This window comes from Sus scrofa, chromosome 17, assembly GCF_000003025.6.
Source record: "Sus scrofa isolate TJ Tabasco breed Duroc chromosome 17, Sscrofa11.1, whole genome shotgun sequence".
Taxonomy (NCBI): Eukaryota; Metazoa; Chordata; class Mammalia; order Artiodactyla; family Suidae; genus Sus; species Sus scrofa.
This window is the reverse complement of record NC_010459.5, coordinates 50,222,362-50,236,189: the sequence shown is the minus strand read 5'-3', so window position 1 is coordinate 50,236,189 and position 13,828 is coordinate 50,222,362. Positions and strand designations below refer to the sequence as shown.

At 45.0% G+C, this 13,828-nt stretch overlaps 1 long non-coding RNA gene across 2 annotated transcripts in view; it reads left to right on the top strand.

The window, feature by feature from the left end:
• The window catches only part of LOC106508180, a 90,071-nt gene extending 78,694 nt beyond the window's left edge, over nt 1–11,377 (top strand). For both annotated transcript variants that reach the window (XR_002339973.1, XR_002339972.1), the window contains exons 5-7: nt 8,780–8,912; nt 9,082–9,176; nt 9,804–11,377. This is a non-coding gene — a long non-coding RNA (uncharacterized LOC106508180). The remainder of the gene's footprint in view (nt 1–8,779; nt 8,913–9,081; nt 9,177–9,803) is intronic.

Below are 13,828 nucleotides of genomic sequence, written 5' to 3'. Positions count from 1 at the left end.
TCCCCCAGAATTTGTGGAGGGGACCCAAGGCAGCACTCGGCTGGCAGCCCCCCTGCAGCAGGAATGTGAGGATCCTGGTGGAGAGTGGTTGCCCTCTAAGGGAAAGAACACAATGTCAGGTTTGCAGAGACCTTGTACGGGGAGGTGGGGGATGAAGACTCAGGCAGGACAAGCGCACATGTTTTCCTTTACAAGGAAGGATGAAATGGACAAGGCAAGGAGCCTGGCTGATGGCAGTCCCTGGAGTCTGCGAGGTGGAGGGGCTCACAGCAACACAATGCTGAGCCCCAAGCAAGTTCTGTGTAACCAGAACACAGAAACATGCATCCATTCCAGCTGCGGGCGTGGGCCAGAGGCTGGGGGCTCAGGGGCGTCTCTCTGGGCCCCTGTGATTATTGTCTTTAGTGTGGGTCTCTCCCCACCACCTCTGAGGCCTTGTCTGCAAACCTCACTAACATTGAGGATTTCAGACTGTCTTTGTCCTGGGTGATGACAGTAAGATGAACCATGACAGTTCACATCCCTGTGGTGTTGCGTCATTATTATATGGATGGACGTGTGCATTTAGGAAATTTGTGCCTTACAGTCACTCTGTGATGATTATTTCCATTCTGTAGATGAGGAAACAGGCTCAGAAAATTTGTTCAAGGTCACACAACTGATGAGTGGTGGTTTGAACCCAAGTCTGGCCTCAGAGCCCTGACTTGTAACCACTACCATAGTCCTAAAGGTCCTTCCTGGGTTTAGGGTCTGTGGTTCACTCACCCCTTCCTGTATCACTAGTGAAGACAAGTCTGAGAGCAAGCCTTGGGTGTCTGGAAGATCATTTGGTGTCAAGACAGAATATAGACATTTGGGAGTCTCTGAGTATTCATTTCCTGGCCATTCTGGAAAGGCGCAATTTTCTCATTAAAGATGCTCCAGAGGTGGGATCTGAATGTGGGCTGGTTTAAAAGTGCCTGCTCTGACTTCCAAGGACATCTGCTGATGTGTTCTCCAGCCACTCGGGCCCCCCACGTGCCGGCCCTGGGCTACAAGCTGTGTGAGGATTTATTCATTCGATCCTCGCAGCGGTTCTGTTCTCTTTCTAAATTGGGAAACAGGCACAGAGCGGTAGTTAAGTTAATGAGTAAGTGATAGGGCTGAGATTTGAACCCAGACTACTTGCTGCCAGGGTCCAGGCTTTTATCTACTCTTCTCTGTAGCCCCTCAAAAGAGCCCTGGGCTGCTATTGCAGGGGCTTTGGATGGGGGCGGCGAGAGGCCGTTTCTCCAGGGGTCCCGCAGGGCCTGCTCCTGCCTGGTTCTCGACCCCTCCCATGACCTGCTCCTTCTTCAGGACTCAGGTCACATGTCCCCTCCTCATTCCCGGAGTCCCCATCCAAGTCCGGCCGCCTGTGGCTCCACCACTTCAGTCTGGTTAAGGTTCTCCCCAGTACATGTCCAGCTCGCTGAAACTGCCTGCAGCGTTGCTTTGCCTTCTTGGTCATCGTCTGTCTCCCGTGATGAGGGCAGAGTTTGCGGGGCAGGCCTGGGATCTTGGCTGCCTCCCCAGGGCCTGGTACCAAGCTGGCACAGGGTGTGGACTCCCAGCACCTGTGGGTGGATTCCGTGCGGGGGAGAAATCCCCAAGATCGCCCACTCCACCTGCTGGCTCGACAGGGGACAGGGTGGGGGTTGGGAGCTCTCAAGCTGTGCCCTGTCCCCTGGCTGCACTGCTGTGTCGACACATGTCATGGCACATGTGACCTGGGTCCTCATGGAGCCTGTTGACCCTCCAGCAAGAACGAGGCTGTGTGTGCTCAGCCTCGAGAACCCATTCTACGTGACGCCCTGAACCCACACACCATAGCCTGGGCCCCGTGGAGGGACCCTGGGGTCAGGGGCATGTGGACAGGACCCCTTACAATTCATTGTCAATATTATTACTTTAAGTCAGTACTTAATTTATTTAAAGTAGTATTTTATATTTACATATGTATTTATCCTCCTGTTGTTCTATATTCCTCGCAGTGGATCTGTGCTTTCATCTGGGATCATTTTGTCTCAGCCTGAAAACTTCCTTTACAATTCTTTGTGGGGTAAATTTACTTGGTGACAAGTTCTCTCAGATTTTGTTTGAAAATAGCTTGATTTCATATTCACTTTTGAAAACTATTTTTGCTGGGTATAGAAATCTAATTTGGCAATTTGTTGTTGTTGTTTTTAACCCCTAGCACTTCAAAAATATTCTTTGCCTTATAACACCTGCTGTTTCTTAGAGAAGTCAGAAGCCATCATTTTGATTGTTTTGTTGAATAGCATGTATTTTCTTTAGCTATATTTAATATTTTCTCTATACCTTTGATTTTTAGAAGTTTGATTATAATGTACCTAGATGTGGCCTTTTTTTTTTTTTTTTTTGTCCTTTTAGGGCTGCACCTGCAGCATATGGAGGTTCCCAAGCTAGGGGTCTGATTGGAGCTGTAGCTGCCGGCCTACGCCAGCGCCACAGCAATGCCAGATCCGAGCCACATCTGCAGCCCACACCACAGCTCACGGCAACACCAAATCCTTAACCCACTGAGTGAGGCCAGGGATCAAACCCACAACGTCATGGTTCCTAGTTGGATTCTTTTCCACTGTGATGATGTGGCCTTTTTGTATTTATCCTATTTAGAGCTTCTTGAATCTTTGGCTTCATGTCTTTAATCAATTCTGGGCAAATTTCACCCATTATAACTGCCAACATCATGTCTTCTCTTTCTTTGCCTCTTTCCTTTTCTTCTGAATCTCCAATTATGCATGTGTTGGACTATTTGATATTGTCCCACATGTCTCATAGGTTCTCTTCTTTTTAGAAAAATCTTCAGGTTTTTCTTTCTCTGAGTCAGTATCGATGATTTCTGTCAACCTGACTTTGAGTTCACTGATTCTTCTTTTATGTCCAGCCTGTTATTAGGCTCATTAAAAACATTCTAATTTCAGATATTGAATTTCTAGCTCTGAAATGTCCTTTTGGGTCTATTTAAAATTTTTCAGAATCTGTGTTGAAATTCTCCACTTTGTAGTCTTTTATCCATCTTTTCCTCTAAATTCTTTAAAGTAGTTATTAGGTCTGTTTAAAAGAACTTTTGTACTTTTATGGCTGTGATTTTGTTGGAGACTGCCTGGGTTCAAAGTGATTTAGGGAAAGTGAATCTCTGGTCCCCAGTTTTCTCATTTGTCAGGTAGAGATAATATAATGTCACAATACCTGTCTCATAGAGGTAGGTTATATGAGGGGGTTAAATGAGTCTTGAGTAATAAATAATTGTTAAAACAATGTACCACACATGTAATATTCAATAACTATTATTATTGTTAACATTTTTATTAAGATTTCCCAGTGGTTTAAATGCACCGCTAGAATATATGAATTCAACAAAAGTGTATACCCTTTCTCCAGTTCAGACATTCACAAAGGAATTGATTGTCGCTTGGACCCACATTTCCTGGGTTTGTCATGCTGTTGAACATCTTTCCTTACCTAGGGTTAGTCATTGGGATTTTCCCCAGAACCACACTGGGCGATTTCCCCAGAACCAATCTGATCTACTTCAAGATTCCCTGATAGAGCCAATGTACTCATCTCCCCCTTTAGAATAAAAATAGCACCCTGTTCAGTGCATTCAGAGTCACCAGTATTATCATTTGCTTCAGTGTTTCAATCTGTTCTGCTCTGAGAGGTGTTTCAATAGCAGATATTTCTGAGAGCCTACTGTGGGCCAGGGGGAAGTTCTATGGTCTGGAGGTATGGCTGTGAACATAACTGAACTTCTGCTTTATGAAGCCCACCTGTCCTCTTCCAACCACCCAGTTTGACTGACTGGCCTCCTCTTCTTGGTGCTATTATATTGCTTTATGGGGGAACTGATGCACTAGAAAAGGTACAAAGTTTTAGAAAAGCAATGGCCTAAAGTCCTCAAAGGAGATAAAACTGAAGCCCACATCTTCAGCCAACAAGGGTAAACAGGGCATGCACTTGGCACTGACCTTGGCACTGGTGTAATATAGGGATTCTCTACTTGGAGTGCTTTTCCCCCAGGAGATAACAGCAATGCCTGCATCATTTCTGGTTGTAACGGCTGGGATGGAGTGCCACTACATCTAGTGGGTAGACGCCAAGGATGCTGGTGAATCTCTCACGATGCACAGGATGGCCCCACAACAAAGGTCACCTGGCTGAAAATGTCACTATGTTGAGACCAAGAAACTCTGGTCTCATGCAAAAGGCTGACTCCCTCAGGGGACTGTCCTTTTGCTAGAGATGAGATGCACATACTGGTAGTGGAACAACCCAAAGGCAAAGCAACGCAACCCCAAAGGAAGATGCTTGACCCCACTTTCCATGAATGAAGTAATGAATTCATTTGATAGATATTTATCGAGTGCCTACTTTACATTGTCTGCTAGGCTAGGTTCTAAGCAAACAGCAGTGAACGAGGTAGACAAGGTTCATCTATTTCCAGGAGTTTCAGTCTACCCAGCCTTGTTGGGTAATTTACAAATGAACATAATTTCAGGTTGTGAAAAATGCAATAAAGGAAATAGATTGTGTGATGGGATAGAGTGACTTGTGGTGGGGCTAGTCTCTCATTTTAGATGGTCTGAGAGGGCCTCTCTGAGGAGGTGTGTGGGCTGTCTTGAAGGTTAAGCAAGATCTGAGGGAACAGTGTGCCAGGCAGGGGGAACAGCTAATGCAAAGGCTCAGAGGAGGGGACAGGTCTGGGAATTCAAAGGACCAGAAATCAGGTTAGTGCTTGTGAAGCCTGGGGCGTAGTGAGACTGGGGGATGTGGGGACATGTACCTACTTTACAAACTGCCAGGTGAGAGGAAGAGAATAGTGATGTTTGATTCCTGCAGCCACAGTGGAGGTTTTGGGTTCTCAATTCCTTTTCCTTTTTGACCACTCTTATTATCAGGGGAGAGGAGAATTTTCTTATAATCACCAATTTTCTTACGTAACTTACCACCACTACTGAAGCCCATCCTCTTTAGTCAGTTACTGCCTGTGACATTATTCTTTGTTTAACAGAGGCTAAGAGCAAACACATCCAAGTTTATCAGCCAAGCCCTAAATCAAGTTGACGATTTAGACAGAACATTAGATGAAATGGAGCCGGTGATCCTGATTACACAAAAATACACATTCTTTCTCTTGGCCAAGGAATTAAGGCCCCAAATTGCCAGTTTAATATTTAAAAACAGGTAAATAAAACTTAATCTCTCCATAGAAACTGGGGATCCTGAGGAAAATAAGGATTTACTGGCAGTAATAGCCACATTGCCTTTTGTTCGCATAGTATGTCATACTTTACACACACTCCTTTGCACATTTTCCTCCATTAATAAGTATTTATATGTCACACATCATTACAAGTCTTTTCTCAACTCAACAATAACAAAATGCCCATAAATACCTAGTCCTGCTGACTTTCTCTTAAATGCATTCTTTCCCTGTCTCCAGTTTCATCTTTTTTTTTTCCTCACAGTATGTTCAACACTGAACATGGGTTTCTTTCCTGCCTCGTTCACTCACAAAGAGACAGCTGTTGCTTTTGTCTGCCCTGCATCTTTCTTCTTCTCCTGGAAGTTCAGCCTGATTTTCTTTTTAGTGACCAATTTCTTCCTATCCCCTCTTTACTCCATGTGAAAGGACTGACCCCACTAGCTTCCAGTTCTGGATTTATAGTCATGATTCAGGCCTGGCTGATCAGTATATTCTACCCTTCTCTCTCCTTGGCCAAAGTCATTCACTGATGATCACATGACCCAAACCAGGCCAATGAGAGCTACTTGGAAAAATAAACCAGAACTCATTACTGTAAGGATGTAAAACGAGGCCACCAAGTTGAGAAGGTTTGCATGTATATCTGGACAACACAGAGAAAAACAAGAGTCAAGAAGTGGAGCCCTGACTTGAGCTACTTGATCCAGCCATGCCTGAAGCTACTTTCTTCCCAAAGAGGAACTGCATCTTTGGTGTGGGTATCAAAACTAAGTCTTTGAACTCTCTATAAGGAGAGGTGATACCTGCATTTAGAGACATCATTTGGGGAGAAAGGCATCAGGTGGGTTATGGAGAAAACACATGAAGCATTCAAATTGCAGGCACTGTGAGGCAGTCAGGAGAGGAAAGGATCCAGCGTAGCTCACACACATAGGGTAGGCTTCTCAGAGGAGAAGAGGTATGAGCTAGTTTTAAAGGATTCATAGGAGCAGAAGGAAATGGAAGGTGTGATAGGTGGGGAAACACCTGAGCATGATCTGAATAATAGTTGTCCCATGTGAGCTTCGTCACTGATGGAAAAGCACAACCAAGTCAAGGACAACAGGAATAATCAAACCCTGATCCCAAATACACCCCTGGCCACCAAGAGTCTTACAAACTCCCCTCTTTGGAGTGATGCCTTCCCATCCGTCAATCTCATCAGCTCGGACAACTCTGACTCAGCCCCTGTCTGTCTCAAAGGTCCCTCCCCATGTCTTGCAACTCTTTCTAGAAGAGAAGAGTATTTCTCAGGTCTGCAGAAACTCAGAGAAGAAAACTCATTTTATGATCTGAAAGGATATGAAACGCATATCTTAACGGCACATTTCAAATGCATTCGTGCTCATCACGGAAGCATCTAAAGGCCCTTCGTCATTTAGAAAGCTGCAGCAGAGGGAATAATGAATGCAGGATATGTGAGTGATTCATTTTGATTTTTAGAAAATACAACCCAGCCAGGGAGAGGTTTGCAAAATATCTAAAGACAAAATATCTCTGAGATTTGTAAAGTCATGAAATTAAAGAGATAATTAAGTAAAAGCAAACCCAGTACGTAACCTTAAAGGAACCAACATTCTGATTTTTAAAAGGTGGGCACCCCCTGCAAAAGCCACTAAAAGGGTGTCTGAGGGGTAAGGAAACTATTATGAAAATGGGAAATTGGTGCTCTAAACTGTTCACAGCTCTGTCCCTGGAGTGTGAAATTAGCGACTGAAGGCAGATTTCACAGGCGCTTCTGTGGAGCATGTTGGTGCGGCGCTGGATTTGTGATGGGGCCTCTCTGCCAAGTCCTGCCCACTTGCAAGCTGCTGTCGTTACTCATGCAGAGCACAGATAATTCTGAGTGGAGCGTTTTGCATTTGTATTGAACACAGCCTCTCTCTCCTGAATCTAGTACTGAGTGCAAGGCGGGGTGGAGGGCGGGGGGAGCATCTCCGAGACCAACCTTCTCACCAAATTCCGATTTACTCTTAACAAAAGAAAAATCCATATGGATTACATTGGGAATTATATTGGCAAATCTATAGGAAACAGGATTCTAGTTAAAATCTTCCAAAGGGATTCTCCTCGTCTGGATCTTGGAACTAAAACCAGTAAGGGCATTCTTTGTGTCTCCATCATGTCACCACACCGGGGGTGGAGCTGAGCAGGAAGGTCAACAGATTAAAAAAAAAATTGGGAGTTGGAGAATTTGGAGATGTGAGCTGCATTTTTCTCCTCCTGTTTCACCATGTATCCCTTGCACACTCATGTTGGGCACAGACAAACAACAATCAAAGAGAAAGGTGGAGTTCCCATCGTGGCTCAGGGGTTAAGGAACCAGACTAGGAACCATGAGGTTTCGGGTTCAATCCCCGGCCTCGCCCAGTGGATTAAGGATCCGGCGTTGCTGTGGCTGTGGTGTAGGCCAGCAGCTGTAGCTCTGATTAGATCCCTAGCCTGGGAACCTCCATATACCAAGGGTGTGGCCCTAAAAAGACAAAAGACCAAAAAAAAAAAAAAAAAAAAAAGGTGAGATCATAACTTTTATCTTTCCACACCCTCATTACTGATCATGGGCAGAAGGGCCAATTTGAAAAGGTCCCAGGAAAAAGAATTTTAAGTAAGTACAGTTAAACCTTGATCAATAGTAGTCCACTTATATGTGAATTTTTTTCAACAGTAACCACTACCGCACTGTAAGACCCGAGAGTGGTTGAATCCGTGGATATGGAGCCTCAGGTATAGAAGACTGGGATGTAGGAAGGATCAGCTATAAGTTATACATGGATTTTCCACTGCACGGAGGGTTGGCACCTCTAACTCCTGAGTTGTTCAGGGGTCACCTGTAGCTGCCAATGGAGCCAGAGAAAGCTTTGGTCTCAGGTCAAAATCATCTTAGGTGATTTATCACCTTAGGAAGAGCTTGCAATCATTTTTATTCATTATTTGTTAAACACCATTATATTTTCAAAATTCCACTCATTCTTGATCATTAAAGAATCATCTCTCTTTGGTGTTCTCCCTTCGTGATATCCGTGGTGATGGATGTCAGGTAACTTTCAAACATGGTGCTGGGTATTCGCGCTAAAAGTACACAAACAAAGCAAATGACGATGATTACAATGACAACAGCGAAAAAGCCAGCTCACAGTTCTCCACTACACACAGTGAATTCATTGTGAAGTAAGATGAGTTTGCCCAAACTTCATAAAGGCTAATCCATAACACCACGTGGAAGGGTAGAGGCAGGTGGGCTGCAGGAGTGGCTGATCCAGCACCGTGAAGGTGTCCTTCAGGACCCAGGTTCTTTCTGTCTCTGCTCTGCTGGCCACAGTCTAGGCTTTATCTCCTTCCTGTGTGACCTCTTTGCTCTTGTCCAGGAGGGGGAACAAAGCCACTTCTCTTCTGAGAGTAAGGGGGCATTGCTCATAAACCTCCAGCAAATATCTCCTAGAATGTCTTTGGCCTTGGTTGGGTCACAGGTTTATATTTCCCCCGACACAGGCAAGGAAGACGGGATTACCCTTGGAGTGGCTCTGTAGCAGAGGTGGCGTCTGTCTCCCTGAGGCTCCCAGGATGCAGAGGGGAGCAGGATACTCCTGACCAAGCCAAGGACTGCTTAGTCTCGAGGATAGAGGTAGGGGATGCCAGATTAGCTGCCAGCATACCCACCCCTGCCCAGTCACAAAGGTGTCTTGATCACCGTGGGTACCAGCCTAAGCATATTTAATGTGTGTGTTGGCTGAAATGATTCTATTTCCAAAGGCATTTAACATAGTACTTGGATGGGTCTTTCCTCTCCCCAGAGTTGCTTCAAAGATGTACAAAGAATGAAAACCACACAAGTAGTTCTCCTGGGCATCCATGGGCTAGAAGGAATCAAGGGTGTGTTCTCAAAGAGGTGAGTCTTTCCCTTTCTCTCTGTCCTGTTTCTGGCCCCCTCTCCTCAGTCTCTGTTCCCTCTTCACTCTGCCCACCGGGGACCTGGGCACCAGGCAGCACCAGTCTTCTGGGGCTTTATGCTTCAGAACCTCACTCACTGGTACTTCCCACCTGAACCATGCATTTCTTCCCACACGTGGCTTTATAGCCTGAGTTCAGTTTTCCTCTCACATTGTTTTTGCCACATCAAGGATCATGATGTTTAAAAAGATGATCAAAAAGGAAGAAATACATGAAACCTAGTTGGGACAAACGGGAGTGCTTACATCGGCTCCCCTCTCGGGTTCATATATTGGGAAGAGAACAACAAAGCCCTGTGGGTTTCCAGATGCAGACTGTTTCCTTATTTCATTTTGTGGCCTCTCCGCATGTTTGGCACCTCTTACGATGTATGGGAAACAGATGGAAATTAAAGTATCAGTAGGATTACATTCTTCTGTGAGTGACCAAGCCCCCAGATGAAAGAAACCTAAGCACAATATAAATTTATTTTTGTCTCGTGTAACAGGCTGGAGGTGGGAGCTCTGCTCAACCAAGCTCTCAAGGAGCCCCATTTCTTTATTTTTTTTTTTTTTCTCTGCTACAGGAGGCCTCTGTTCCCCGGGTTACTTCATGGTCAGAAGTGGTGGCCCCAGCTCCAGCGCGTCCCGCTATCCAGCCCTCAGGAAAGAGGAAGAGATGGAGCCGAATGGGGACAAGGGAACACTCCAGGTTTCTTCTAAGGAAGTTTCCATTTTTACTCCTTCAGTTATAAGCCATCCTTGGCTGCAACTTTTTTTCTGACAGGTTCAGGATTTTAAAACTTGATTGACAAATACTATGTAATAATCGCTGATTAACAGTTAATATTTAACTAGTGATTACCATGTGCCAAGTACACTTTAAAAAAAAAAGTATTTATTCCACATATGTAGCTCTCAAAGCAATCCCATTGTGGTTACTAAATAATGTCTCCTTGAAGATGGCCATGTCCTCATCTCCAGAACCTGTGAATATGTTGTTGTGCCTGGAGAAGGAAACGTCGCAGGTGTGATAGAAGGCTCTTGAGCTGGGTCGACTGGCCTGGATTATCCAGGTGGGCTCAGGGCCATCGCAGGAGGCCGAGGAAGAAAAGACACAGTGCTGCTTGCTTTCAGGTTGGAAGAAGGGATCTTGAGCCAAGAAGTGCAGTCTGTCTGCAGAAGCCAGAAAAGGGAAGGACACGGGTTCTCCCTGAGAGCCTGTAGAAGGAGTGTGGTGTTGTGGAATGATTGTAGACTTCTGACCTCCAGTGTGTTCTTTTTAGCCGCTAAGTGTGTGGCAGTCTGTTACAGCAGCCATTGGAAACAGTACCCCTGTCATGTAGATACTGTTATCCCCACTCACAAAGGAGGAAATTGAAGCATAGAGAGGCTTAGTCACTTGCTCAAGATCACACAGCTCACTGGTGGGGGAAAGTGCAGACCTGAAGCCGGCAGTCCTGCTCTGGAGACTACCTCATAGCCACTGCTTACTTCATGGAATGAATACGCATGTGGTCTGTATGGGGGTTGCTTTGATTTTGTTTACCTTTTTTTTTTTTTTTCCTCGCTTTTTAGGGCCACGCCCTTGGCATATGGAGGTTCCCAGGCTAGGGGTCAAATCGGAGCTACAGCTCCTGGTCTACATCACAGCCAAAAAATATATTTCAAATATATTTCAAAATATGAAACTTTATTTCATATTTTGCAGAATTTAAAACACATCTGAAAGCAAAGAGACTGATGTGATGCAGTCCCATGTACCCAGTGCTCACCCTCAATGCCTATGGCCTAACTTGTTTCACCTACAGCCTCCTCTCCTCCCCCCCCCTTTATTTATTTATTTGAAGTGAATCCCAAATATTGTATCACTTAATTTGTACATTTTTCTAAAAAAGTCTCTTTTGTATCATAATCACCATCTCTAAAATTCTGATTTTTAATACTTTAATATCATCAAATGCCCAGTTTTCAAATTTACCCAATTGTGTCTTCTTTCCATTTGGTTTCTTTGAATTAGGATCCAAACAAGGTCTATATATTTCCTTTAATTCATGTGTCTTTTGAGTTTGTTTTAGTTTATAAAGGAACCGTTCAGGAGTTCCCGTCGTGGTGCAGTGGTCAACGAATCTGACTAGGAACCGTGAGGTTGTGGGTTCAGTCCCTGGCATTGTTCAGTGGGTTAAGGATCTGGCATTGCCGTGAGCTGTGATGTAGGTCCCAGGCACTGCTTGGATCTGGCACTGCTGTGGTTCTGACATAGGCTGGTGGTGCGGCTCTGATTGGACCCCTAGCCTGGGAACCTCCATATGCTATGGGAGCGGCCCTAGAAAGTGCAGAAAAAAAAAAGAACCATTCAATAAAAATACAAGCCACATGTATAATTTTGAATTTCCTAGATGGCAAATTTAAAAAAGAATTGGTGAAATTAATTTTGATATGTTTTATTTAACCCAGTATATCCAAATGTTATTTTAGCATATATCAATATAAAAATTCTTGTGATACTTTACAATATTTTTTTTCATACGAAGTCCTCAAAATTAGGTGTGTATTTTACACTTAGAACATATTATGTACTCAGTGGCCACAGGTGGCTACTGCCAGCTGTACTGGACAGTACTACTATATAACACCCTTCTTTTTTTTCCCCTCAATATTTGCTTTTTTGAAGAAAAATGGTTACTTCTTGCATTATGGAATTTGCTGATTGCACCTCTGGAGACAAGAGCTTTTCATTAAAAAAAAAATTCTGTTATTCTATGATCCTCTGATGCCAGCAATTCATAGAAAAAGTGCTTAGCTTACCTCCTGGGGTCTCTTCCAGGGAAGCATCTGGAGGGGCTGGACTTTCAAAAACCAAAGCAAGAACAGTGCTGTCATAGAACAAAGTTCTCAGATTGCACTTGCCAGCTAGTCACGGATCATGAAATCAATTTAGCTGGTCCTAATCAGCATTTAAAAAGTATGAAACAGGAGTTCCCGTTGTGGCTCAGCGGGTTAGGAACCTGACTAGTATCCATGAGGATGCAGGTTCAATCCCTGGGCTTGCTCAGTGGGCTGCCATGAGCTGTGGTGTAGGCCAGTAGCTACAGCTCTGATTCGACCCCTAGCCCGGGGAACTTCCATATGCTGCAGGTGCAGCCCTAAAAAGATAAAAAAATATATACGAAATAGGATGGAACAGGAGAGAAAATGCCTCATGCCCATATGTGGGGAGGTTGCTGTTGTTTCATGCAGCATGTGTGTGACTGCACACCTGCGTTTGCACCACGTCTGAGGAAATGTGCATCTCTGGCCGAGGGGCACTGCCTGTTCTGGCTAGGATGCCAGAACAAATTACCACAGACTGGGAGGCTTACGCAATAGCCTTTTATTTTCTCACAGGTTTTGGGCCTAGAAGTGCAAAGTTAAGGTGCCATCAGGTTGGTATTTGGTGAGGGCTCCCTCTTGGGTTGCAGACGGCCTTCTCTCTGTGTGCACTCCCATGGCCCTTCCTCGGTGCGAAGGGTGGAGAGAAGAGCACTAGCCTTCTGGTATAACTTTTTATGAAGCCACTGTCCTGTGGGATCAGGACTCCACCCTTATAACCTCATTTCCCTGAAATTACTTCCTTAGGCCCCAGCTCCACATCCAGCCGCCCTGGGAGTTAGTGCTTCAACAGTGGAATTTTGGGAGGACACAAACACGGAGTCTGCAGCACAGTCAAAAAAGTGAAAAAAGTCTGCTCTGGAGAATTTGCACACCTAGCTTTTTCAAAGTCGATAGGACATCCAGCTTGCACACTCCTCTGTCTGACTCAGCTGTCATGCAGATCTCAGCCAAGGTGTCCTATCTGATTTTCCCCTCTCTACAGGGGAAAATGAGGGACTTGTGTGTATTCAGGGAACAGATGTTTGCATGGAAAATGCAACAGGCTTCCCCTCTCCCCCGTACTAAATGTAATGGGACCAAAGTCCACCCTCCCTCCAATTTTAGAGGCAGAAATGCTTACATAAAGGGACATTGATCTTTTTGCATTTTTGTAGCCAGAGTCATGTCTGGGAAAAGGCAAGGTCTGCAAAAACCCCCTTAAATATCCCACTGAAGTAAATGTAGGAGGAAGAGACATGTAGTTGGGACTGACGTTTGAAATGTCAGAGCAGAGTCTGGTAATTATGGCACTGATGAGGTCACTAACTGTGCACGATTATGCAAATCCAGGTGGAATGCAGAATGAATGCTAATTATGTCAGCATCTCCAGCTAAGAGGGAGGCTGTCAGGCTAAGAGCCCTGAACTGAGGGAGCAGGAGGGACAGTCAGGCTGGAAGAGGCAGGAGCCCTGGGCTCTGGATCTGGTCCCAGGTGGCCTTAGCCTCAGGCAGTGAGGGGTCCTGCACCCAGAAACAGCCAGGTGAGGAGGGATGGGCAGGTCCATCAGGGTGAACAATAGGAGGGATCCGGGTTTGAGATGATGCTCCCTAAGTTGTGAACTGCTTGTCACTGGTGCTTGGTGAAATGGGTTGGGTGGCACATGGAAATTTTTCTATCTGGCAGGTACATTTATGATTATGTTTGTATGGCGACATGATTAGGGAGCAAGTGACTTGATTCCATCACTCATTTCTTCAC